Raw genomic sequence first — 25,406 nt, forward strand, 5'->3', positions numbered from 1 at the left:
GTGAGCCATGGCCGCTGAGCCTGCGCGTCCGGAGCCTGTGCTCCGCAACGGGAGAGGCCACAACAGTGAGAGGCCCGCGTACCGCAAAAAAAAAAAAAAAAAAGTCCTCTTAAAAGAGCGGATACTATTAAAGAATGCCCCAACTCAGTTACACAACACACGAGTCCTTGAGAGAAATGAATCATGTTTATTTGTTATCTTTTTGATTAATTAAGTGGGACATCACTTGAGGGACAACAGAACTGGCACCTGTAAGCTATAGACTAGCATTGTATACACCTGTGTTGCACAGACTCCTCTTCAAAAACAGCTATAACATAAGTATGAGATAATAATAAGCATGAGTTCTCTCAAATAGGTGTGTCTATAGGTCCCTGAAAACTTGAACATCAGCTCTTTTAGAAGATTATTGACTGGTCTCTTTTCTGACTGGCTAAAGATGGGTACCAGCCTTTCAAGAAAACTGTGATAAGAAGGGGAAATAGGTATCCATATTCTGAGCAGGATAAAACCAAAACTGATGATCTGAGCAGCAGACTGTGAAGTCAAAGAAGCATTTGAAATGCAATGAGATGAGAACAGGTCATCTAAAGACCAGGGAGAACAGTCCCTGGGCAGGAAAAGGGCAGAGAGAGAAGGCCAAAAGGGCATGAGACATGAAGCCACAAAGAGATGTGAACCTTCCTTTATCTCTTGAAGTTGTGATAAATTCCTAGAGATCAACTGAGGGCTAGATTGTCAGTTACAGGATCTCTAGGAACCCCAGATACAAGTGGAGTCCATATCCACTCCTGCAGTATTTGTCAAGGGCCTCTACCAAGCATGCATAAGAAAGACTGGACGCAGGGCAGAGGACCTGTGTTCCTCCTCCAGTAACACAAGTGTGTGAGATTTGCCAAAGATTGAGAATGGAGCAGGAATACCTGCAGAAGCCCATCTATTCTCTAGAAACTCTGAATATAAAGAAATGATTGGCTACCACTAGAGACAGGCACAAACACTCCTATGTCTTGAATCCCTTCCAAACTCAAAGCAAAAGCCACCTGCCATTGGACAAGGGGCAAGAAACGTCTCCATGTCCCAGAGCTGACTTTATTTTCCATAAGGCAAAGCTGACTTGCTCTGGGGGAGGACCCTTCCATGCTTCACCCAGGGCAAAGATCAGCTGCAGCTGGGGAAGTGGCAAAAATCCCATTTGTGCAAAACATTCTGTCCTTTTCAAGGCAGTACTTGGCTGCAAAACGTGAAGGGAAAGAAATGTAATTGCACCCAAGATCTCCCACTTACATGTGACAGAATTTAATTGGCACCATGGGGAGAAGCAAGGGGAAGTGCTTGCACTGGGAAACATGCAGGAATGCCGAGAAAAACCCTACTCCCGAGGCTCAGGTGTACAGGACCTGCCTACGATTGAAGGTGGAGTAGGAGAAGTGACAAACCACCCATGTTGCCATCATAAGGCTTGCACTAACTAGCAAGAAATATAGTTGTGTACTGGGGGAGGGCAAGAGCCTGGAGAAAGAGCCCTTCCGTCGTGATGCAGGTGTGCAAGGTGAAGGCTAGGGGTGGAGCTGAAACACTGAGAAACTCTCCTCTGGGACCCCAAGTCCCACACTAGCCCAAGATAATGGTAGATCAACACTGGAGGATAGCCAATTGCAAAATGAATGAACCACAACTTTTAGCTCACCATGTACAAAAATTAACTCAAAATAGATTACACACCCAAATAAAAGCGCTAAAACTATAAAACTTCTAGAAAAAAACCATAAATAACTTTTCAAGTTCAATAAAAAGAAAAGAACCCAAAGACGATTTAAAAAATGGCAAATAAGCAAATAAAAGATGCTCCTCATCTTAATCATTAGGAAAATGCAATTTTAAAACCACTATGATACTATTACCCAACTACTAGAATTACTAATATAAAAACTCTGCTCATAGTAAATTTTCGTAAGTAGAAAAAACTGAAACTCTCATTCATTGCTAGAGGGAATGCAAAATGGTACAGTCACTTTGAAAAACGGGTTTGGCTTTTTTTTTTTAAATAAAGGTAAACATACATTTACTATAATAAGCCTGGTTCATGTTTATACCCAAGAAAATTGAAAACATGTGTCCACACAATAACCTGTGTGTGAATCAGTGTAGCAGCTTAAGCTGTAAATGCCCCAAACTGTAAACAATGCAAATGTCAACCAGCGAATAAACAAATTGTGATTTATCTATAAATGGAATACTATTCAACAATTAAAAGGAACTAGTGATATATGCGACAAAATGGATGACTCTTGAAAGCCTTACATTAATTTAAAGAGCTAGACACACAAGACATATACTATATAACAACATTATATGACCTTCTACAAACATCAAAATTATGGGAACAGAAAACGGATGGTTTCTAGTGGCTGGGGATGAAGGAAGGAGCTTGACTGAAAAGGAGCATGAGGGAAACTTCTGGAGTGATGAAAATTCCATATCCTAATTGCGATGGCCATGTTACAACTGTATACATTTGTCAAACTTGTAAATGGACCTTTGAATGTAAATTATGTATCAATAGAAAGAGAAAAATTAAAACCTTCAATATTTAACTCTGTGCAGCTAGGGTTATGAACCATTGCAATATTGTCAAGCAAAAAAATAGTATTGCATTCATACGTGAGTAGAAGTTTCTGACTGTCCAACTGTAGCAAATTTCTTGGACAAAATTTGTTCTCATTGGAGATGGACCAGGTGCATCCTGATTTCAAACTATCTACTTAACTCAAGGAAGCAGGTGTGACTTATCTTACATTACTTTTTCCCAAAAGAAGGAATGAAGGAAATTGTCACTACAGGATGTGCAATTGCTTAGAAAACTATAGAAACTAAGGTTTCTATAAGAGAACTAAAGAAATAAAGGTTAGCAGAAAAACACTGGAGGCTGGTTGGTAAAATTCTCAGAGAGAAATAAATAAATAGAAGTAAACTTCCTTAGCTTTGTTCTTTCATATTATCCTGGGTCAAAATAAATTCCACTCAGCCACCCAGCCTAATGGTGTGTGGTGTGTGGTGTGTGGTGTGGTGTGTGTGTGTGTGTGTGTGTGTGTGTGTGTGTGCGTGCGCGCGCACGTGTGTGTATGTTTCCTGGAAGGTTTTAGGAAAACAGTTTTTTAAATGTATGTGCTTTGAAGTCCTATAAAAACCCTGAAAATGGAAAGAAGTTGGCCCTAAAGAACAGATCTTTGCTTCTATTTTAATTCATTAAAAAAATGTTTAAAGTAGACTTATAAAATAAGCTCTTACCGTTCTGTTGGCAGCCGTACGCAGCAGGTTTGAAACAGGAAGCTGGGAGGCGGAGCTCTGAGTATCCTTCACAGGGCTCTCTAATGAGGAAGACCCTTCAGCTTCTTAATTACAAAAGTACCTACATGTTAGTTAGCTGTCTGAGTTCCAATTAGAGGTGGTTCAAACAGAACACATTTACCTAGGGACATGATGTGGCTGGATGTGACTGCCAACAAATGCTTAGGTGGCAGAATTTATTATGCATGGCCTGTATTGTGAACTCCTTTTCAGTAGTACCTGCTGGACTATAAATACCACTTGCCAAGAAATGCTGATTTGAGCTTATAGATGCCTCACCACATCCCAGAGTTAATTTCCAGTTCCCCTTTAACACACCTCCCAAATTTTTACATCTTTGCTGTTTTTTTTCTTTTGAAAATGTATTTTTCTTGTTGACTTTAATATAGATTAAAACTCTGAAATCAATAAAGAGGCTCCTTCCAGATCTAAGAACCAGGAGCATGTGAGATAAAATCTATTAAAATAAATATATGCAAAATAAATAAATAAATAAATAAATGCAATGAGCAGGTATCTAAATCTGCCAAAGTATTAAGAGCAAAATTTTCTGAGCTAAATAAAAACGAAATTTCAAAAAGTCTTAAAAAATTCTGAATGTACATGAAATACTTTTTTATATCATCTTGGAAAAATGATCACTTGAGGGAGTTTTATATACCTTTGATGTTTTATTCAGTTCACTCAAGCTATTTTTTGTGATTGTTTATCAAAACCAGTAAGTATGTATCTGATAATATTTTGTAATATAATGCCCATTTTATCACAAGATGTATATTTGTGTTTCTTTTTTTGTGGGGGGGCAGCCTAAATTTATCATAGAATGACTTGTAATAAGGAAAAGAACTTACTGTATGAGAATTTATGTCTAGAAGTCATGACTAATAAACACAGCCATTCTTTATCAATGTCATCAGATGTTCTAAAATGACTTAAAGGTCTCTGACAACCTCGTTCTTAACACATAATGTATTAAGTGGAGCATTTAATTCATCCACAGTTGGAAAATACTTCAGTTATGTTATATTCCATTCTCTGAAATCAGGCATCATGGAGTTGGTAAAGTAGTCTCCCTTTTTTTCTCTTTTGATGTCTGTCACAGCTTTGTTTATAATGTGCAGCATTAAAAACAGATTAAGTGTCTGACATAAAAGGAGATTTTAAAGATTTTGGTACATTCACAAGATAGAGTATGACAAAGGTATTCTATAAAACTATAACAGAAGATATGGACATATGTTCATGATATATTGCATAATGAAACAATCAAGTTATAAAGTGATATGTATAATAAAATACAGTTTGGGGAGAAAAATGTGTTGTGTGCACATGAGGGGCGGTGACTCAGAGGAAGAATATTTAAAAGAACAAACATTGAGTTAACAGTGGCCATCATTTGGTTGTATTCTGGGCAATAGTTTCTTCTTTTGTTCAAATTTTCTCATTTTTATGATGAACATGAAATACTTGTGTAATCAAAACAAATATCTAAAACTCATTAAAACCTTCAAGTCAGAATCTCAGGCAAAAGAAAATAACTGGAAACTAACATCCATTTAAAATAAATACAGAAAGCCATCTTTTAATCTGTTTAAGTTCTACACATACACTGAATGATTTATCAAGATAACATTGCTCTGCATAACTAATGGCCAAGTCAAGAATTAGGCACAGCAAATTTGTTGGTTGGAGTAGCATAGGTAATTGAACGCCTAAGAGAACCACTCCATGACCTTCTGCGTAGTTTCACAGAAAGAGTCACAGAATATTATCTGTGAGTTGAATCTTCCCTCGTAATGACCCAGGAAGCTATTTGTTGATGAAAAGTAAGGTACAATTCCTACTGTGAGATACAAACTTAAAAGAAGTATGTAATAGTAATAATAATAAGAACACTTGTTCAGTGCTTCACTATGTCCCAGGCAATATCCTAAGTGTAAAAGCCATTTAATCCTCAAGACACTATGATACAGTATTACTGTTACCCTATTTTTTAGATGAAGAAACGGAGAAGTTAAGTAATTTATCCAAATATAGCTCACCGATGGTATAGAAGGATCCAAATTTAGGCAGCCAGAGTCTGTGTTCTTAACCATTATGATATACTACTTCTCAGGAGAAAATTAATAGGATATTAACAGAAAGTAATATCCAGATGTATAATATAACTTGCATTTATATTAGAAACTATTTTGGTGAACTGTGTATAACTGCAGACTACCAGGCAACCTCACGTGCTAGCTCTCAGAAGCTTCTGTGCTGGATTCCAGAAGTTTTCTCTCTGCCCAGAGTTACCCAAGGCCCTCATGGGGCTTGCATGTTCCAAGGCTAGGTAATCTGCAAGGTTTCCATGTTGCCTACAACGTCCATGTGTACTTTCCACTTTTTGTACCCTCTGAGACACACTCAGTATACATGGCTTTCGTGGAATAATCTTGGCAAACAGAATAACAGGAGGAGAGACGAAAACAGTCCCCCCACACCTCTTCTGGAGAAGGCACCATGAATGCTCTCAGCTCCTTCACCATCTCCCATATTTTCTGGTCTTTTCACTGAACCTAGGAGATGATGAAAATAAGCTCCCCACTATGGCCCCATGTGTTAAGGAAATTCCTGAACATGGCTAACACTTCCCCTGGAAACAGGCTAATTAATCCTACCATATTTCTACCAGGTTGCATATATTACAGCTCAAGACCAAGTCTGACTGTTAGCATGGTAAAGTCTGGTCTTTGTGAAATCCAAGCAGCAACACTGATTTAAATAACTGGGCTATGTAGAAAATTAAACAACAACACAACATATACATATATGTATCATTTTCTCATTAATTATCTTAACCATTTTATAGTATTTGGGCAAAAAAAATACGCATTTAATAATATGAAGAAATTCAAATTCACTTTTGGTATTACCTTTTGACCATTTAATTAATGGTGTATAATATCCCAGCACCAAATTTTCATAGTATCATTCAGCTAATGGGTTCCGATACATATTCTGTGAATGTTCTAGAGACAAGAGTTGGGATGACAAATACCTGAGTCTCTACTCCTCTTAGCACTCAAGTTCTCTGCCAGTATGTGAGTAGATTCTGTAGCTGGTACAAACAGAAGAAAGAGTTGGGGAAACGTAGCAGCTCAACCAAAGTCTTCCTGCTTCTGTTTAACTCTGATCTTGCTACTTGATTATGACCATGCTCAGTTACTAACTTCAAACTCATCTAAACCTGGAAAAAGTCTCAGAGTCAGAATTACTAGTTCCCTATAAATGTCAACTGAGAAAAAAAAATGCACAACCTAAAATCTGAGAAGTATGTTTTACTCAGGGCATTACTGAGGACTACAGCCTGGGAAGGCAGCCTCTCAGATAGCTCTGAGGGACTGTTCTGCCAGGGGTTTTTGCTGAAAAAAAAATTGGTTGCACATCAAAAGATTACCGCTAATCACAAAAACCAGACATCTCAAGTTAATGATTTTAGAGTTTTTCTATGTAGGGGAAGATGCAAGAGTCTGGGCTCACTGAAATTATTCCTTCAATATGCATCTTAACTCTCTAGGGCCAGTATCCTGTTTTTCTCCATTCCGAATTCCCCTCAGGGTGCACCACTGGGAGCAGCTGCAGGGGCCGGTGACTTGGTGGCAGGCAACACTCTTTGTTTACTGAAATGACAGACAACATTTTTTTTTGCCCATATAGGTAAAATGCAAAATCTCTGAGGCAAGAGATACAGCATATTGTGCTGTTGTCTGTGTCTCTGGCCTCCTCTATGCCTTCAATTCCACTCCTTTTCTCAAGGTCAATATTCAACGAAATACTTGGCTTCAAAGGTATCGCAAGAAATCTTTATGCCAATACCTAGATGACTTGAGCTATTCCTCTTCTTTTCTGCATGAAAGCATTTGAAGCCTGCATTCTTTGATAGCCTCGCCCCTAGATGATTGAGCAAATTTGTTAATAAAACAGAATACTTAAATTTGAATATCTTATGGCATAAATATAGGACAGATCAACTTTTTAAAAAGAAATGTGCTTTTTAAAGAATGTTTGAAATTTTCTCAGTGACAAATACTCTTTGATCTTTGCAGTGGTAGGAATAGTCATCAAAAAGTGAAAGCAGGTTAATCCACATTGCAATAGTTCTCACTTGGCTGACTCACTCTTACTCTGTGTGGGTAATGATTACAATTTCACGATAACCCAAATTTTCCACCTCCGAGCTGTGCATTTGTCCTGTTGCTGAACAACAAAATTGCCTCAGGTGACTGTGCCCTGTGCAAGAAATCATTTTCAACAGCCTGAAGCATAACAGAATGTTTTATGTGACAAGTTCAAGAAATGTTTCTTATCAGACATCACAGGAGTCACTTTTACCTCTGCTGCCAATCTGATCTGTCTGGCTTGAATTTTTGTAAAACAACAACAACAACAACAACAACAACAACTTTCATCATACTCGCTCTGCTTCTTCCAGATACAGTGTCAAACCAACACATAAATACATAAATAAAGTTGCTTTCTAAAGCATGAACACCTTAATTTTCAAGGCCTCCATTGAATTGTGCCTTAGACATTTACCAGCTCACCTTGGATTATTACACACTTTTGAAGAAATACAGAACCAAACCTTGTCAAAGAGCATAAACTGAACAACTACAATGACAGGTAGCTAAAAATGACTTTTTATTAACTCCTGAAAGATACTGGTTTGATGCTTGGCAATATACAGAAATATAGGAGCACAATTTGGAAGAATCATTTAAATAGTGACTCTGCTCTAGAATTACAGAATGCCTTTCTTCAGAAATCTCAGAGTATTTCCAAGTATAAAACTGTCTAGACTCATATAACAACGGGGCTAACAATTGAGAACTAACAGAGGCCCACGGGCATGTGTGCTGTTTTCTTCGTTTGCAGGCAGGTGATTTACCTCAGGGACTTTCAACTACATGCAGTGAAAACACAAGGCAGCATCATTTGAAAGAACTCAGCTGAGTTTCTTAAGCTCTCTGTTATGATCGGTGTCAACTAAACTATTTTAATCTTATCAATTCATCATGCATTTTTTCAAATGTATACTGAGAAAATATCTATGAAGGGAGAAATCTGGTTGACCTGGTAGTTTTCATTGTCAAAATTTTCCATAGTGAGTTGGCATGTCAGCTCATGATAGCTAATAGCACACTTCCATGAGTTTTTCTAGAGGAAGGAAAAGTAGGAGAGAAAAAATAATGAAATGAAAAAAGAACAATACAAAAATAAAAGGGAAATGAGTTAGAATGGAAATTGGTACCTATTAAATTTGTGATTACACATTTGGAAATTTATAAGACAGATTTACCTGGTTTCCTTGATGATTTTCAGATTCAAACTCTGATTTGATTTATTCTCTTTTTTCCCTGTTTCTCACTCTCTGTATTCAACCTTTCTTTTTTTATTACTGACTACATCGAATCTGTAAGTCTACACAGATTTTAAACTTTACGTGCAACCAAAAGTCATAGCAGGCTCCAGGTAGAGAGACATGAGGCATGCAGGTTATTTGAAGTTTGTGGATGAGCAAAGAAACCATTCGGTAGCAACCAGTTCAGGCAGAGAAATGGTGGGATATTTCATTAGATAGATATAAGACAACTACTAGAGCATCTGATCCCTATATGGGGACTTAAACCTCATCTACCGTATTAGTTTTCCATTGCTATTATACTAAATGACTACAAATGTAGTGGCCTAAAGCAACATCCATTTATTATCTGACAGTTTTGTAGGTCAGAAGTCCACATATACTGTGGCTCAACTGGGTCATCTGCTTAGAGTCTCAAAAGCCTGAAGTCAAGGTGTTCACAGGCTGTGTTCTTTCCTGGAGATTCTGAGGATAAATCCAGGCTAATTTACATTGTTGGCTGAATTCAGTTCCTTGCTGAGGAACTGAGTCCCTGTCCCTTGCTGGCTGTCAGGAGCCTATCTTTGCTCCTAGGGTATGCCCGCATTTCTTCTCATGCCTTCCATTGACATCCTCCAACGATGGCAGGACAAGTCCTTCCCACACTTCAAATCTCTCTGACTTCCCCTTCTGACACATTCCTCTGAGTGTAGCCAGAGAACGTTATCTGCTTTTAAGAGCTCATGTGATTAGAATGGGTCAACCCAGATGATCCAGGAAAATCTACCCATTTTAAGGTTCAAAACTTTAATTCCATACATAAATTCCCTTTGCCATGCAATGTGACACATTCACAGGTCTCAGGGATTTGGCCAGGGCCATTTCTGGAACACAATTATCCATCCTACTATATGCACCTTCACAGATTCCCTTGGTTAAACTAGTCATGCAGGTCGACCCCGTTTCCAGGGGAGGAGTTATAGACCCCACTACTTCAAAGGGGGAATGCCAAAGTCATATTAAAAATAACATGTGAGGTGTGAGAACTTGTTACAGGCATGTTGAAAAATACAATCTGACACAGGAACGGACCCTACAACGACAGGTAGGTTGGAGCCAGATTCTAGAGGTTTTGGTGCCAAGGGGGAGGTTTGGAGTCCATCTGGGAGTTAGTGAAAAGTGATGATTTTTAAGCAGAGAAGTAAGATGGGTACAGACAAGGAGGAGAAGGTGGAGATAGAAAGGATTAGAATTGTAGTCTCCTGAGAATGTCCCATGTAATACGGCCAGGATTTCTATTGTGCTTTGAAGGCAGGCCAAACTGCAAGTGTCATTATCTGAATCAAAAGGATTCCCAGTGATTTTGTGTTACTCTCCCAATGTTGCTTCATAATAGATGTAAAAGTGAATTTGACCCTCAATTCCACAATATGAGTAGGCAGAGTACCAGGTACCAGCAGGTACCAGGGTTTATGGAATCAATTTAAGACTGACATTGTTTTATTCTATCGGAAGGATGATTTTCAATGTTCATCACAGCACTGACTTGCACACAACATGAGTACTACTCCCTCGCCCCCATTTAAGCTCTACATTAAAGGGTTTCCGCCCACAGGAAGTTTTGGCTGAAGTGGAAAAATTTTGAATACGTGACATTCTCACACACAACCCAGTCTAACTGCAATTTCATGTTTAGAATGAGAGCTTAAAAGTCAATAAGGAAAGGCAGTGGAGTAGATTACTAGTAAATCCTTCATCAAAGAAAATAGTCCAAAACCCTTCACCGGCAGCATAACCTTTTATTTTTCTTTGTCAAAAAGCTATTTTTTTCCCATGCTACAAAAATATACACTTTAACATCACCAACCTATAGCATTGCATCTAAAGACTTTTAAAAGACTCGAAAAGAGTAACATGAACTAAAGATACCATGTAGAGACAGATGTTTATCGAAGAACAGATGGAAATAAAGACTGGCAGCTCCTCCTGCCCTCAGATGGGTCTCTGTTCCTCTGGGTGTTTGTGCCACTTCATACAAACTGATTAACTAGAGGATACAGATGCAGGGGGAACAGGAGGCTTTATTGTCTGTTCCATTGAGTTCAAAGAGTGAAAACATCATGATCCAATTACCATTTAATTTCTGAGGTCAAAATGTGAACTCATAATTTTCAAAGCTGTGTATTTTTGCTGTGATACTTGGTGGCTACAAATAAATAGCAACAATATTTAGGCCCGATTGCAGTGCACACAGGAGACAACTTGATTTTTCTCCCATTGCCACCTTCAGAGCTCTGCAGGCTCCCCCCTTCTCCACACCTTACAGACACCCCCTCTGTCTGTGACACATTCATTCAGGTATTAAAATGCCCAGTCGATTCCAATTTCATTCAAAGCAGACTATGTTTGTACATTCATTTTCCATCTGCTTTCATCCGTAGAATGAAAGAATGTCAGAGACATTCATGCTGGGATAATGGAACACCTGGGTGGACTCTTTAGCATCCCTAACATGGGCAGTGCACTCCCTGGCTGACCTCTTCAAATCCTTCCTCGCCCTGGTTACACCTCCTCTACTTACAGCTAAGAACCTGCAGGCAGGACCCTCTAGATGGCTCAAACACCCACAGCAACTTTGTCACACCTAATGTGGATCTACAGTTTCCCTTACTTTGCGGCCCCCTCTCCCCACACATATCTATTTCAGCCAGTAACCACTTCTCTAGCTAAAAGCAGACACTGATTTAAATCATGCTCCCCAATTCCTGGAGACACACGCCAGGTTCTTCTGAGAGAAGCCTCACCCAGCTCTACCCCAGTATCTTTGCAGGGACTGGACTATGACTGCTGAAGCTTACTCCTTCCCAGCTGGCAGGAAGAAGGCAGATTCTGCTTATTACAGGCACCACATTTCTACACTGTATTCTCTTAGAGCTTCCCTGATTTTGGCCTGAATGTGAGTGGGGTCAGGCCAAACCTCTTCCTTTCCCTGCCCCAGCAAGCAGAAGAGTCAGAGCTCTCCCTTCTCCTAAATACTCCTTTCAAGGGATCCTCCTCTTGGATTTCTAGAGGTGGTAACATTCATTGGATCAGTTCTTCTCTCGTTAATAAGTCCTGGATGCATGTATCTAGCAGCTAGATCTTTCTAGAATATGGATAAATTACCACCTATTGTCCTAAGTTAGAGGCTCAGCTGAAATTTCAAGAGAGCAAGACAATTCCATTCCATATTCTATTACATATTACCAAGTTTATTTGCACTCTGATCTACCTTCAGATACCAATCAAGAATTCTAAATATGGAACTCTAACTTAGGAGCCCACAAGATTTATCAGATATTATCTTTTCTTTAAAAAGGAATTTGTCTGAATAAAAATCTGCTGGCAGATCTTCTTGGCAATGGGTTCCCATTTTCTTCTGTTATTTCTTTATTTGTAACATCAGACTTTAAGAGAGAGAGACAGAGAAGCAGAGGCTCATGGGGGAAAAGTAGGAAAAGTCAAAGAAGAGAATGTTTGTGAATGAGAGAGCCAGAATTTTTTAATGATCATTCTAGCCTGTTACTCTGAATTCATGCCACTTTTCCCCCCAAAGAAAATAAAATAGCAGCTGATGTATGATATTTCCTACTTTTCATGACATGAGCTACATCTTTAAATGGATGTGTGCTTTAGGAGTATTTTGGGAAGAACGTATGTGAATTTATCCTGATAACAGCAGAAATAATCTTCTCAGATGCCCTATCATTCTATTCTGAGTATGGCAGGTTGTTCCCAGCTGAGCCTCAACTGGCTTTGAGAGGCAGAGCCTGGCTGACTAATTGGTGGCCACGATGGCCTTCAGGCATTGATTTGCAAAAGTTGATAAGCCTGGGGACAAGGGAACCTTCTAAGATTTTCCAGGTGCCTGGAGATTTTCAAAATACATAAACTGAAGGATAAAAAGCATCAATGTCTCAGCCTAGTGGTTAGATCAGATCCTCATCAGAGAGGTCCGAATTTCTTAGAAGATTTTCCTAACCAGTTTGTAATTCCCTTCAATCTGCTAACCTTGAATCAGACAACGTGTTTGCTTTTTAATGGTCTTCTAACACATGTATGATCTACATTTGAGTTGGAAAGGCTATAAATATTGTTTCCTTATCTAGGGCCAAATATCTTGCCTTCTGTGGATAACTACAGGGTATTTAAAACAACAACAACAAAATGTTTATGTACTTGATTATGAGATATAGACAATGGCTTGTTAAAACTTTTATTCTATCAATACTACAATGCTTCTCTACCTGTTTTATGAATTTGGCCTTAAATAAGGAAAACTGAAAGTGTTAAACAGGCATGAGCTGTCGCATTTGTTTTCATCAATGAGCAGTAACACTGATACTGATTTCAGGACTTAAGAAACTATAGCTAATCCCATGTCTAAGAAGAAAAATCTCTACTTATGTTGGACCAGTGCTCAAATGAACCAAACGTCCTCAGACCCCACCAACCATAAGATAAAATGAGTGAAAATTAGGTAATATGAAAAATCACTACCCAAATCTCACTACTCTTTAGCCTTTACTTGCCTAAGTACAGAGCCTCAGCTACTCCATCACCCCTACTCCTACCAACGTCCAGTGTCCTTTTCCCTTGCAATAGCTTCACTATTTTTTTCAGTGTAGTCTTTTTTTCCTCCAATGTGGCAAAAAATAAGGTCACTGAGAACTCCCAAGGTTTACATTTTACAGCCTCCACCCCACAAAGAAAGATGAGACCAATGATCTCTTGAGCCAAAGTGAAAAACCTAAAGCCACAGATGTATTGGTGCAGTTAGAGTGGCAACCAATTCCTGGGCCAATTAACTGCAGTCAGGGAGTGAGCCACACTGGGCACGGGCTGCTTCTGCTTCTGTGGCAGCCTGAGGATTACGAGAGTGGACGGCATTTCGATAACAGTGGGACATCTTTCCTAATGAGAAAATAAGGGCTTAAGTTTTCATCCTTACATTCATTCACCTATTATTTGCCAGACATTTTACTAGATTCTAGGGATGCAACCATTAATAAGAAAGATAGCTCTTGTCTAGCAGAACTTATGTTATATGTTATGGTACAGAATGATAAACAAGAATAAAAAATTCAGTAAAATAAAGCTACCATGAATACTAAAAAAAACTCGAGCACCATGCTAAATGGTTTATATGCATTATTCTCCTCTAATTTTCATAAAACTTAGTAGGATCACTTGACAACTGAAGAAAACTGAGGCTTAGCCTGGCAGTGTAACTTATTCCAAGTCAAACAGCTAAGACAGCACAGATTGGAGTTTTTGAGAGAGGTCTGCTTGACACCCATATCTACATCTTTCTAGATTAAATCACAATCTGCTATTCTGATAGAATCACACAGGAACACATAAAAATGACATTCATGGTCAAGGAAACCTTTTCAGAGGAGCTGAAGTATAAACTGGAACCTTAAGGATGAATATAATTTAGCTCACTAAAGAGGAGGTGGTGTGTTCTAGATAAAAACAACAACATAAGCAACATAAGCAAAGAGATGGGAATGAGATGGTCACAGTTGAGGAAGTGAAAGACCTGTAGCGCTGCTGAAACAGAGTAAGGGGAAAATGCTGTCAAAAGAAAACCTAGGGGCTTCCCTGGTGGCGCAGTGGTTGAGAGTCCGCCTGCCGATGCAGGGGACGCGGGTTCGTCCAAATCTCACTACTCTTTAGCCTTTACTTGCCTAAGTACAGAGCCTCAGCTACTCCATCACCCCTACTCCTACCAACGTCCAGTGTCCTTTTCCCTTGCAATAGCTTCACTATTTTTTTCAGTGTAGTCTTTTTTTCCTCCAATGTGGCAAAAAATAAGGTCACTGAGAACTCCCAAGGTTTACATTTTACAGCCTCCACCCCACAAAGAAAGATGAGACCAATGATCTCTTGAGCCAAAGTGAAAAACCTAAAGCCACAGATGTATTGGTGCAGTTAGAGTGGCAACCAATTCCTGGGCCAATTAACTGCAGTCAGGGAGTGAGCCACACTGGGCACGGGCTGCTTCTGCTTCTGTGGCAGCCTGAGGATTACGAGAGTGGACGGCATTTCGATAACAGTGGGACATCTTTCCTAATGAGAAAATAAGGGCTTAAGTTTTCATCCTTACATTCATTCACCTATTATTTGCCAGACATTTTACTAGATTCTAGGGATGCAACCATTAATAAGAAAGATAGCTCTTGTCTAGCAGAACTTATGTTATATGTTATGGTACAGAATGATAAACAAGAATAAAAAATTCAGTAAAATAAAGCTACCATGAATACTAAAAAAAACTCGAGCACCATGCTAAATGGTTTATATGCATTATTCTCCTCTAATTTTCATAAAACTTAGTAGGATCACTTGACAACTGAAGAAAACTGAGGCTTAGCCTGGCAGTGTAACTTATTCCAAGTCAAACAGCTAAGACAGCACAGATTGGAGTTTTTGAGAGAGGTCTGCTTGACACCCATATCTACATCTTTCTAGATTAAATCACAATCTGCTATTCTGATAGAATCACACAGGAACACATAAAAATGACATTCATGGTCAAGGAAACCTTTTCAGAGGAGCTGAAGTATAAACTGGAACCTTAAGGATGAATATAATTTAGCTCACTAAAGAGGAGGTGGTGTGTTCTAGATAAAAACAACAACATAAGCAACATAAGCAAAGAGATGGGAATGAGATGGTCACAGTTGAGGAAGTGAAAGACCTGTAGCGCTGCTGAAACAGAGTAAGGGGAAAATGCTGTCAAAAGAAAACCTAGGGGCTTCCCTGGTGGCGCAGTGGTTGAGAGTCCGCCTGCCGATGCAGGGGACGCGGGTTCGTGCCCCGGTCCGGGAAGATCCCACATGCCGTGGAGTGACTAGGCCCGTGAGCCATGGCCGCTGAGCCTGCGCATCTGGAGCCTGTGCTCTGCAACGGGCGAGGCCACACAGTGAGAGGCCCACCGTGTACCGGAAAAAAAAAAAAAAAGAAAACCTAGAGGAGAATTCACACTGGTGCATGTATCAACAGTTCATTCCTTTTTATTGCTGAGTAGTATTCACTGTATGGATGTACCATGATTTGTTTATCCATTCGTCTGTTGATGGGCATTTGGACTATTTCCAGTTTATAAATAAATCCACTATAAACGTTTGCATATTCATAGATCACTGTATAAACATATCTTTTATTTTTCTTTGGATGAAAACCTAGGCACAGAGTGACTGGATCATATAGTAGTACACGCTTACATTTATAAAAAACTGCCTAATTGTTTTCCAAAGTGGCTATACAATTTTATATTCCTACCAGAAGTGTATGAGGGTTGAAATTCTTCCATATCTTCCCTGACACTTGCCATGGTCAATCTTTTTAATTTTATATATTCTAATAAGTATGAGGTAGTATCTCCTTGTGGTTTTAATTTGTGGTTCCCTAAAATATGAAACATCTTTTCATGTTGTTATTTGCCATCTATATATCTTACTTGATGAGGTGTTTTTTCAAATTATTTTCCCATTTTATATTGGGTTGTTTATTTTATTATTGAGTTTTGAGAGTTCTTTAATACTCTGTAATTCAAGTTCTTTGTTAGACATATGATTTACAAGTATTTCTCCTATTTTGTAACTTTTCATTCTGTTACCAGTATCTCTTGAAGAGCAGAAGTTCTTAATTTTGATAAAATCTAATTTATCAATGTTTACTTTTGTGAACCATGCTTTTGGTATCATATGTAAAAGTTCTTTGCCTAAACATGCAATGACAAAAATTTTCTCCTGGGCTTTATTTTAGAAGTTTTACAGTTTTAGGTTTTACATTTAGGTCTATGATCCATAACTTTGAATTACATGGAAGTTCAAAGAACCTAGAATAGCCAAAATTAACTACGAAAAAAATATAACAGAGTAGTCAGAGTACTACCTCATTCCAAGAGTTATTACACAGCCACAGTAATCAAGAGTGTGATATTGGTCTAAAGAGAGACAAATATACTGATGGAACAGAATAAAGAGTCCAGAAACAGACTCATTCATACATGGTCAACTGATTTTTAACAAAGTTACATAGGCAATTCAGTGGCAAAGGATAATCTTTTCAACAAAGCATGCTGGAAAAATGGGATATTCATATGCAAAAATAAATAAATAATGAACTTTGATCCATATTTCATGCCATCCAAAATTGGTTACAATTGTTAATAAATTATTTAAAATAGCTAACAAAAATGTGATTAATAGACTCTTGATTGATATTGTAGAGAAAAAGGAACCCCCCCTACTCTGTTGGTAGGCATGTAAATTGGAACAACCACTATGGAGAACAGTATGGAGTTTCCTTAAAAAATTAAAAATAAAACTGCCATATGATCCAGCAATCCCACTCCTGGGCAGATATCTGGAGAAAACCATAATTCAAAAATATACATACACCCCAAGATTCATAGCAGCACTATTTACAATACAGTAGCCAAGACATGGAATCAACCTAAATGTCCATCAACAGAGGAATGGATAAAGAAGATGTGGCACATATATACAATGGACTATTACTCAGCCATTTAAAAGAATGAAATAATGCCATTTGCAGCAACATGGATAGACCTAGAGATTATCATACTAAGTGAAGTAAGTCAGACAGAGACAAATATTATATGATATCACTCATATGTGGAATATTAAAACAATGTTGCAAATGAACTTATTTACAAAACAGAAACAGACTCCCAGACTTTGAAAACAAACTTATGGTTACCAAAGGGGAGAGGTCGGGGGGAGGGATAAATTAGGAGGTTGAGGTTAACACATACACACTACTATATATAAAAAAGATAATCAACAAGAACCAACTGTATAGCACAGGGAACTCTAATCAATATTCTGTAATAACCTATAAGGGAAAGGACTCTGAAAAAGAATGGATAATGTATATGTATAAATGTACCACTTTGCTGTACACCTGAAACTAACACATTGTAAATTAACTACACCCCAATATGAAATAAAAATAATATTTCCTGGGACTTCCCTGGTGGCACAGTGGTTAAGAATCTGCCTGCCAGTGTGCCACAGCTATTGAGCCTGCACTCTAGAGCCCACGAGCCACAACTACTGAGCCCACAAGCCACAACTACTGAAGCCTGCGTGCCCAGAGCCCGTGCTCCGCAACAAGAGAAGCCACCGCAATGAGAAGCCCACGCACCACAATGAAGAGTAGCCCCCGCTCGCCACAACTAGAGAAAGCCCGTTTGCAGCAACAAAGACCCAATGCAGGGCTTCCCTGGTGGTGCAGTGGTTGAGAATCCGCCTGCCGATGCAGGGGACACGGGTCCGTGCCCCGGTTCGGGAAGATCCCACATGCCGCGGAGCAGCTGGGCCCGTGAGCCATGGCCGCTGAGCCTGCGCGTCCGGAGCCTGTGCTCCGCAATGGGAGAGGCCACAACAGTGAGAGGCCCACGTACCACAAAAAAAAAAAAAATAAAAGACCCAATGCAGCCAAAAATAAATAAATTTTTTAAAAATAATAATATTTACTTAAAAAATAAAAAAAAAGCTAACAAAAATGTGATTAATAGAATCTTGATTAATACAACAGATACATTCGTACTACCAATATGTGTCAAGGGTAAAACTAGACTTACACAGGAGTAAAAATCCCAGAAGGGAGAAAAGGTTTCACTAAAATAAGAATATCATATGTATAGTACAGAGATAAAAATAGTAACACAATAAAGCAAGTGAAAATAGAAAAAGCTTTAAATTAGATCAAAGAGTTTTTATAAAGGAAATGTCATCATTTTACAAAAGAATATTTTCTTATTCCAGTTGTTTTCAAGCTTATTTCTAGTAATGGAGGACTTTATTCAGGGGAAATGTTAATCAGAACCAAAAACAAATAACTCTGGTTGAAGCTAGGGTGAGGGGCTGAAACCACATTAGTTGACTGCTCTTCACCACCGTCTTTCTGTACATACACACAAACATCTATCACGGAGGTCCCTTGAATACTTTAGGTAGACTTCAGTTTGAACACTAGGTTCTTGGTTTGAATGTGGGAGAAAGGTAAGTAGAATTGTGGATCACCGGTCTGCACACTGTCAGCTTTATTAGATGTATTAGTTTCCTAAGGCTGTCATATCAAAGTACGTGCAACTGGGTGGCTTAAAGCAACAGGAATGTATTGTCCCCCCAGTTCCAGGAGGCTAGAAGTCTGCAGTCAAGGTGTTGGCAGGGCCAAGGCTCTAGGAGAGGACCCTTTCTTGCCCCTTCCAGCTTCTGGCAGCCCCAGACCTTCCCTGGCTTGTGGCCGCATAATTCTAATCTTGCCTCCATGTCATATGGCACTCTCCTTGTACCCTGACACAGCCATCTCCATACAGGAGCATCACTCACGTTAGGTGAGAGGCCCGCTTCACTCAAGTATGACATCATCTTAACTGTTTGCATCTGCAATAATCCTATTTCTAAATAAGATCACATTCTGAGGTACTTCACAATGTGACTTCAACATATCTTTTGGGGGGTAGACACAATTCAAACCATAACACTAAATAATTCCAAATTGTTCTTTAAGTTGGTTGTACCAATATTCACTTCCAATAACAATGTATTAGAATTCACTTTTTCAATATGCTTATCATTATTAGATTTTAAAATTATGTCGAATTTTATGGCCACAAAATAGCATTTCTCTGTTGCATTCTCCTGATTAGTAGAAAAATTGAATATCTTTTATATGTATAATGGGCATCCTGGCTTCCTCTTTTGTAAACTGCTTGCTCGCGTCCTTTGTCTATTTTGCTATGGGGTTGTCATTTTTTTATTGATTTGTAGATCTCTATAGTTTTTGTATAGTAATTGTGGTTATGTAAATGTCTGCTGTATTTTACATATTTAATAATCAAAACAATATTTAATGCAACCAACTAACTCTATTACCTAAAAAGGCAAAAATGAAAAGTTGAGGATGGAAGAATAATACATAGCATTTGTGGTACAACATCACACACACACATACCCACAGACATCTCCATACTGGTTAATTATTCTCACTCCCAAGGTGAAATTGTTACTCTAGACAAGTAGGAAAGCTTATGTGATGCCAGGTCCCTAAGCAGAGGACCCATGGAGGGATTTTCCATCTCTTAGAATAAGATTAAGGGGAGAACCAACACAAGCCTCAATAACTAGCTTCAACAACTTCCTCTGTTCTTCATATAACACACTATTCTAGAGCTAATGAAACAACCTGAGTGTCAACATGCTAGAAAATATCACGTTTTTGAATTAAGGACTGGAACCATTTAAGGAAACACTTGGAAGAAGCCATCAATATGAAATCTGAACTGTAGCAATAGATAAAAGTCAGCTTATCTTTAGAGTATATTCTATTTGCAAACATTTGGGAACAGGACTAAAAGAGAGAATACAAAGATCTCTAAGAGTACAAGGTGGTTGTCTTCACTTTATGCTCAGTATGATTTTTGAAATAATGATTTTTAAAGTATAATTTATCCATTCATAAAAGTAGTTTGTGTGTATATACAGATATATACAAATAAATATGGAAATATACAAATATTAAAAAGTATATGCAAAGTCACACTACTTTAAGCCAGGTATGTTTCTCTCCAGTTTTTTTTAAACATAAATTTTTGTTTGCCTACTTCTTTATTTGGTCGACTAGTCAGGATAAACTGCAGGTTATACTGCAGTAACAAATTAACTCTGATATCTAAGCGTCTTAATACAACAAAGGCTATTTCTCATTAACTCTGAATGTTCGATACAAGAGTACTTTGTTCTACTCCACAAAGTCTGCAGCTGATGGAAGCTCATAATTTAAAAAATGTGGTTTCAGAACTCCTTTCAGAGGACAGTAGAAGTAGTAGAAAACCACACAGAGGCTTTTCCGATCATATTTCATGGACAAGAACAAGTCAATGGCCCCATCTCATTGCCAGGGATCAGGGAAGGGTAGTCTCCCTCACGCCCAGGAAGGAGAGAGAACTGGATATTGGTAAGCATTACAATGTATACCGGAGCTCATTTGCTTTGTTTTCTTTTTTCTTTTGAAGCAGCAGTGGTTTTCCGTGGTAATAGTTTCTGAGGAATTTGGCCTGATATCTTTTTATCTTACGCAACCCAAATTTGTCTCAGAATCGAATCGTTAGGAATTTCCATGTGTAATGTTATGCTGGCACTTTTTAATCTAAGCATATTACTTACTAAATTCCTTTCTGGAAAGGATCAGCTTAATATACTAGGGATATAGCTGACAGATACAAGCAGAAAGCAGCCCTGGAAGGTAATAAGCCAGGAGTGTTCCATGGCCATAACCTGTGTGAGCTTACGTCTTACAGAATTTCCGTCCTCAACGTTCCAACTAAACAGGAGTTTCTCAGCCTTGAGATGAGAAAGTAATACATTTTAATTTATCATGAATTTGAACTCTATTCCTCCTCCACTCATGTGGTCATTTGCCCTTGATTTTACTTTTCAATAAATACATAGCCCTGTCTCCTTTCCTGTAAAGAAGAAGCAATGAATCAACCACAAGAAAAAATGAGATAATCCAGAAGATAGATGGGGTGGGAAAAGTCATATTCACGTTTAATAACATCCAATGTGCATTTTCACACCATTGGGAGGAAAAGAAGAGGATAAGGCTAAAATCAAATTTTAAAAAGAGACCTCACTTTTGATCTGTTCTATAAATTTTGAGAATGTTTGTTTTGCCTTTTGTAAATGAGGAAGTTTTACAGAAATTCCTACCTTTATCATTAGACACAGTGATCTTTGCTCACAGGCCTGCCTAGCATCTTCTAAGGGATATTTTAATTTCAATCTCTGTTTTTTATACATTATTTTCATTGAGGAGAGAGGAAGATATAATGTATTAATCATGCATTTATGGGCTTCTGTCACCTGAAATTTTTAAATTTTCTCAGTTCAAACTAATTGTGTTTGACTTCATGGTCCAGTTCTAATGCCAACCCTACCACACATCTTAGAACTCACTAGAAGAACTCATATGTTCATTCTTCTGTCAATTCGTGGCCATTTGCTAACCAGCCCCTTCAATAAGGACTTTATTACTATTTTTTTAGTTAACTGGGTATTTGATTTTCCCATCTAATTGATTTTTGATTACTGGGATCAGAAAGGATGTTTTATTTCATGCTAAGGAAATCCCTGTATTAGTTTCCTATGGCTGCTGTAACAAATTACCACAAATCTGATGGCGTAAACCATCAGAAATCTATTCTCTCAGAGTTCCGGAGGCCAGAAATCTGAACTCAATTTCATGAGACAAAATCGAAGAAGGGCCTGTCAGCAGGGTCACATTTTGACTGGAGGCTCTAGGAAAGAAATTGTCCCCTGACCCTTCCACCTTCTGGTGGATATCAGCATCCTTTGACTTGTGGCCATATCACTGCAATCTCTGCCTCTCTGGTCACACTGCCTCCTTCCCTTCTTTGTGTGTCTTATCTTCCTCTGCCTCTCTTGTACCAGCATGCTCATGATGGCATTTAGGACCCACCCACATAATCCAGGATGACCTCTCCATCGCAAGATTTTCATCACACCTGTGAAAACCCATTTTCCAAATATGGTAGCATTTACAGGTAGAAGGAATTAGGACATGGACATATCTTTGGGAGCCTCATAAGTCTACCACATACCCCAACCCTTGCCCAGCTTGGAGCACAGTACAAACACAGCAGGCACTGAGGTACATCCTGAGAGCGATATCTGCCTGTCTCTGCCTCTCTGATTGCAATGTTCCTTCTCTCTACTTCTCCTGGGGTATTACCTCTTCTGTGGACTGACTTATAATACTTGCACACCATCAAGGCCAACCTAAAATGGCAGCCTTCATCTTAGGGACTACATAATTTTCCACCCTGGTCTCCACAGACTACTAATTCATTCTCTCAATGGCCTCATTCCGAAACTCATGAGAGAGACTCTCTAATCCATCTTTTGTGTCTTGCATTCACTACTTGTGAAGTCAGCTTAGACCAGAAGGAAGAGCTCAGAATTATGGATTTTGCAGATTCTCTCTTAAGGAAGTGGGGGTGGGAGATAAAACTGGTACCTTGAATATGGTGGAGACATATGATAGACCCTTCTTTCATCTTTGGTATGCAAGATTAACCTCAGTCTACAGGTTTGCTAATCAGAGTTTTAGGACCTAGATTAGAGGAAATTTAGTGAATGATACCCCCTTCTTTTGTTTCCTACACACCACCTTCAGAAATCTGGGAACTCTTTTTTTCTGGGCACATTTTGCCGGGCACCACAAAGATTGAACCTTGGCACTCCTAAGAGACCAGGGCAAGGCATCTGATGCCTAACCCCAGTTTAATCTCTCTCTATATGATGTCTTTTGGCAAAATACATTCCTTCTAGTCCTGATTTTCTAGCATTGGTAGGGGAACACTGTATCTTAATATATCATTTCCACCAACTTGAATAACTCCAAACTAATGTAAATATATACTTTTACATTATTAAGAAATAATATAATTTCCAAATGAATGCATTTTATTGCCTCTCCAAAGGAAATCATATGATACATTGTGAAATCCAGTAATAGAAACAGAAACAAGAAAAAAACAGGGAAATTCTTTTCTGTTGCTGCCAACAGCCTGGAAATCCCCTTTAAGAAATATTTTAAAATTAAGATAGCAGCTGGAAGCATTTAGATATTCCAAAATACTTCAACATCCCTTATGGTCTGCCATTTAAATAAGAATTTTAATCATGTATTTAAAAAAGAAGTAAAGACTGGATTTCTTAGCAAAATGATTTTTGGAAAAATTGCTTTCTTATTTCTAAGAAAATCAGAGGTTATAGATATTTGGTCCCAGACAAGCCGTTTTCTTCTGCAACTTCAAGAAAATATCTCTGGTCTGTGCCAGCTCCATCGCCTCTTCCCACTCCTATTTGAAAGGGGTATAGGCAGGAGATAGAAGGATATTAATCTCACACATATTGAACCAGTAATTGAGTAAAAATGTTTGTGGTATTTCCTCTTAACATTTTGTACGTATTTTTGTCTGCTGTTTTATAGTTTGCACTTTGTTCTCCCAAGGGACTCATAAGCCTTTTCCTTAAAATGCTTCCATCCTTTTTGTTTAATTTCTCTCAAATTTTCCCAGGATATTCTTTTGCTCCCTAAAAACAGAGACATTAATTTTAGGAAAGTTGGTTTCCCTAAAATTCAGCTTTCCACATGTGAGAGTTGTCCTGGGTACTCAGCACAGAATATCTGCTATCCAGTCGAGATGGTGCCTAGTTTGAGGTCTGCATTACTCTAATGCTTCTGTTTGTCTACCTCTAAATTGATCATAAAATGTATGTTACATGAAGCTTAATTACTGTTAATTAAGCACGCTCACATCCTCACATGAAAGATAATACTTACAGTTACATTTTGAGATTTATATGTTAGTTATAAATACACTTTATGAGGAAAGTACCACAAATTCTTTGAGAAATCTTTCCTGACAATATTTTCACTTTTCTTTCCAATTTAGAAACTTCACCAACAAAGACTGATGTAAGAACAAGACAAAGAAAGATTATAGTTTAAGAATTCTGATTAAGAAGAAGAAAGTCTAGAATTGACAACAGATACCTTTTTTTCTGTTCTGAAAATTCCAAGTTCCTAAATTTCCTTCTCTTTTCAAAGCTGGGAGTTAGATTACTGTTAGGAAATCTTACATTTAATGAATAATAATCCAGGGCAGTCAAAATGTGCCTCTGAGCAAGTGTGATTACTGTTAGTCCACATCAGGCTGGAATATATACGCACAGTAATTCTGTGTCCAGTGCACACCTGCATATCTATTTGTCCCACTGGAATGCCCCTCTCCCCAGGAATCCCAAGCTTGTCCGACTAGGCAAAGTAACCAAATGGCTCTTAAGTCCCTAGTTTCTGCCCTGTGATATTAGTGAAAAATTAAAAGTTTGCAAAAGCTTGAAATCAAATATATCACGTGTGAATCTTCTCTCTACAAAATGCAAATGTTCCTATCAAATTTAATAGAGCACATTTAAAAAAAATTCCTTTCAATGGTTTATGCCAGAAACTTGGAGGTACAGTGAGCCGAGAGTACACAGGCAGGAAGTCTTTAGAGTGTCCTTGAAAAACTCCTTACCATTTGACAAGAAAAATAATCCAGAAAAAAATTTCTATATTATCTACATTTTGTACTGGAGAAGAGATAAATATAAACTTCAACACTGGTCTTCACTGACTAAATACCTCCCATTTTTCAACATTTAAGAGAAGGAGAGAGGGAGGTAGGGAGGGGAAGAGAAGAAGAAGAAGGAGAAGGAAAAGGAGGAGAAGGAGAGAGGGAGGGGGAAAAGGAGAAGAGGGAAAAAAGGGAGGAAAAGACCACAAGACTGAGTTGTGCTTCTTGTGCTCCAAATACCAAATTGAATGTTTGAGAATAAGTTTTTACAGAAAGTAACGGAAGGAAAATATGGTATAAAAATGCTCTCCAAAATATGGTATCAATTTAGAATTGTTCCAGGACTAAATGAGAGCCCCTGTTTCTTGTCTTCATTGTGACTTCTATTTTAACTTTAAAATTAATATACAGAAATCAGTTGCATTTCTATACACTAACAATGAA

At 38.3% G+C, this 25,406-nt stretch overlaps 1 long non-coding RNA gene across 1 annotated transcript in view; it reads right to left on the bottom strand.

The window, feature by feature from the left end:
- The window catches only part of LOC114486882 (uncharacterized), an 8,907-nt gene extending 5,530 nt beyond the window's left edge, over window positions 1-3,377 (bottom strand). Inside the window, exon 1 of the long non-coding RNA XR_003681272.1 lies at window positions 3,292-3,377. This is a non-coding gene — a long non-coding RNA (uncharacterized lncRNA). The remainder of the gene's footprint in view (window positions 1-3,291) is intronic.
- Between the last annotated feature and the right edge of the window lie 22,029 nt (window positions 3,378-25,406).

This window comes from Physeter macrocephalus, chromosome 9, assembly GCF_002837175.3.
Source record: "Physeter macrocephalus isolate SW-GA chromosome 9, ASM283717v5, whole genome shotgun sequence".
Classification (NCBI taxonomy): domain Eukaryota; kingdom Metazoa; phylum Chordata; class Mammalia; order Artiodactyla; family Physeteridae; genus Physeter; species Physeter macrocephalus.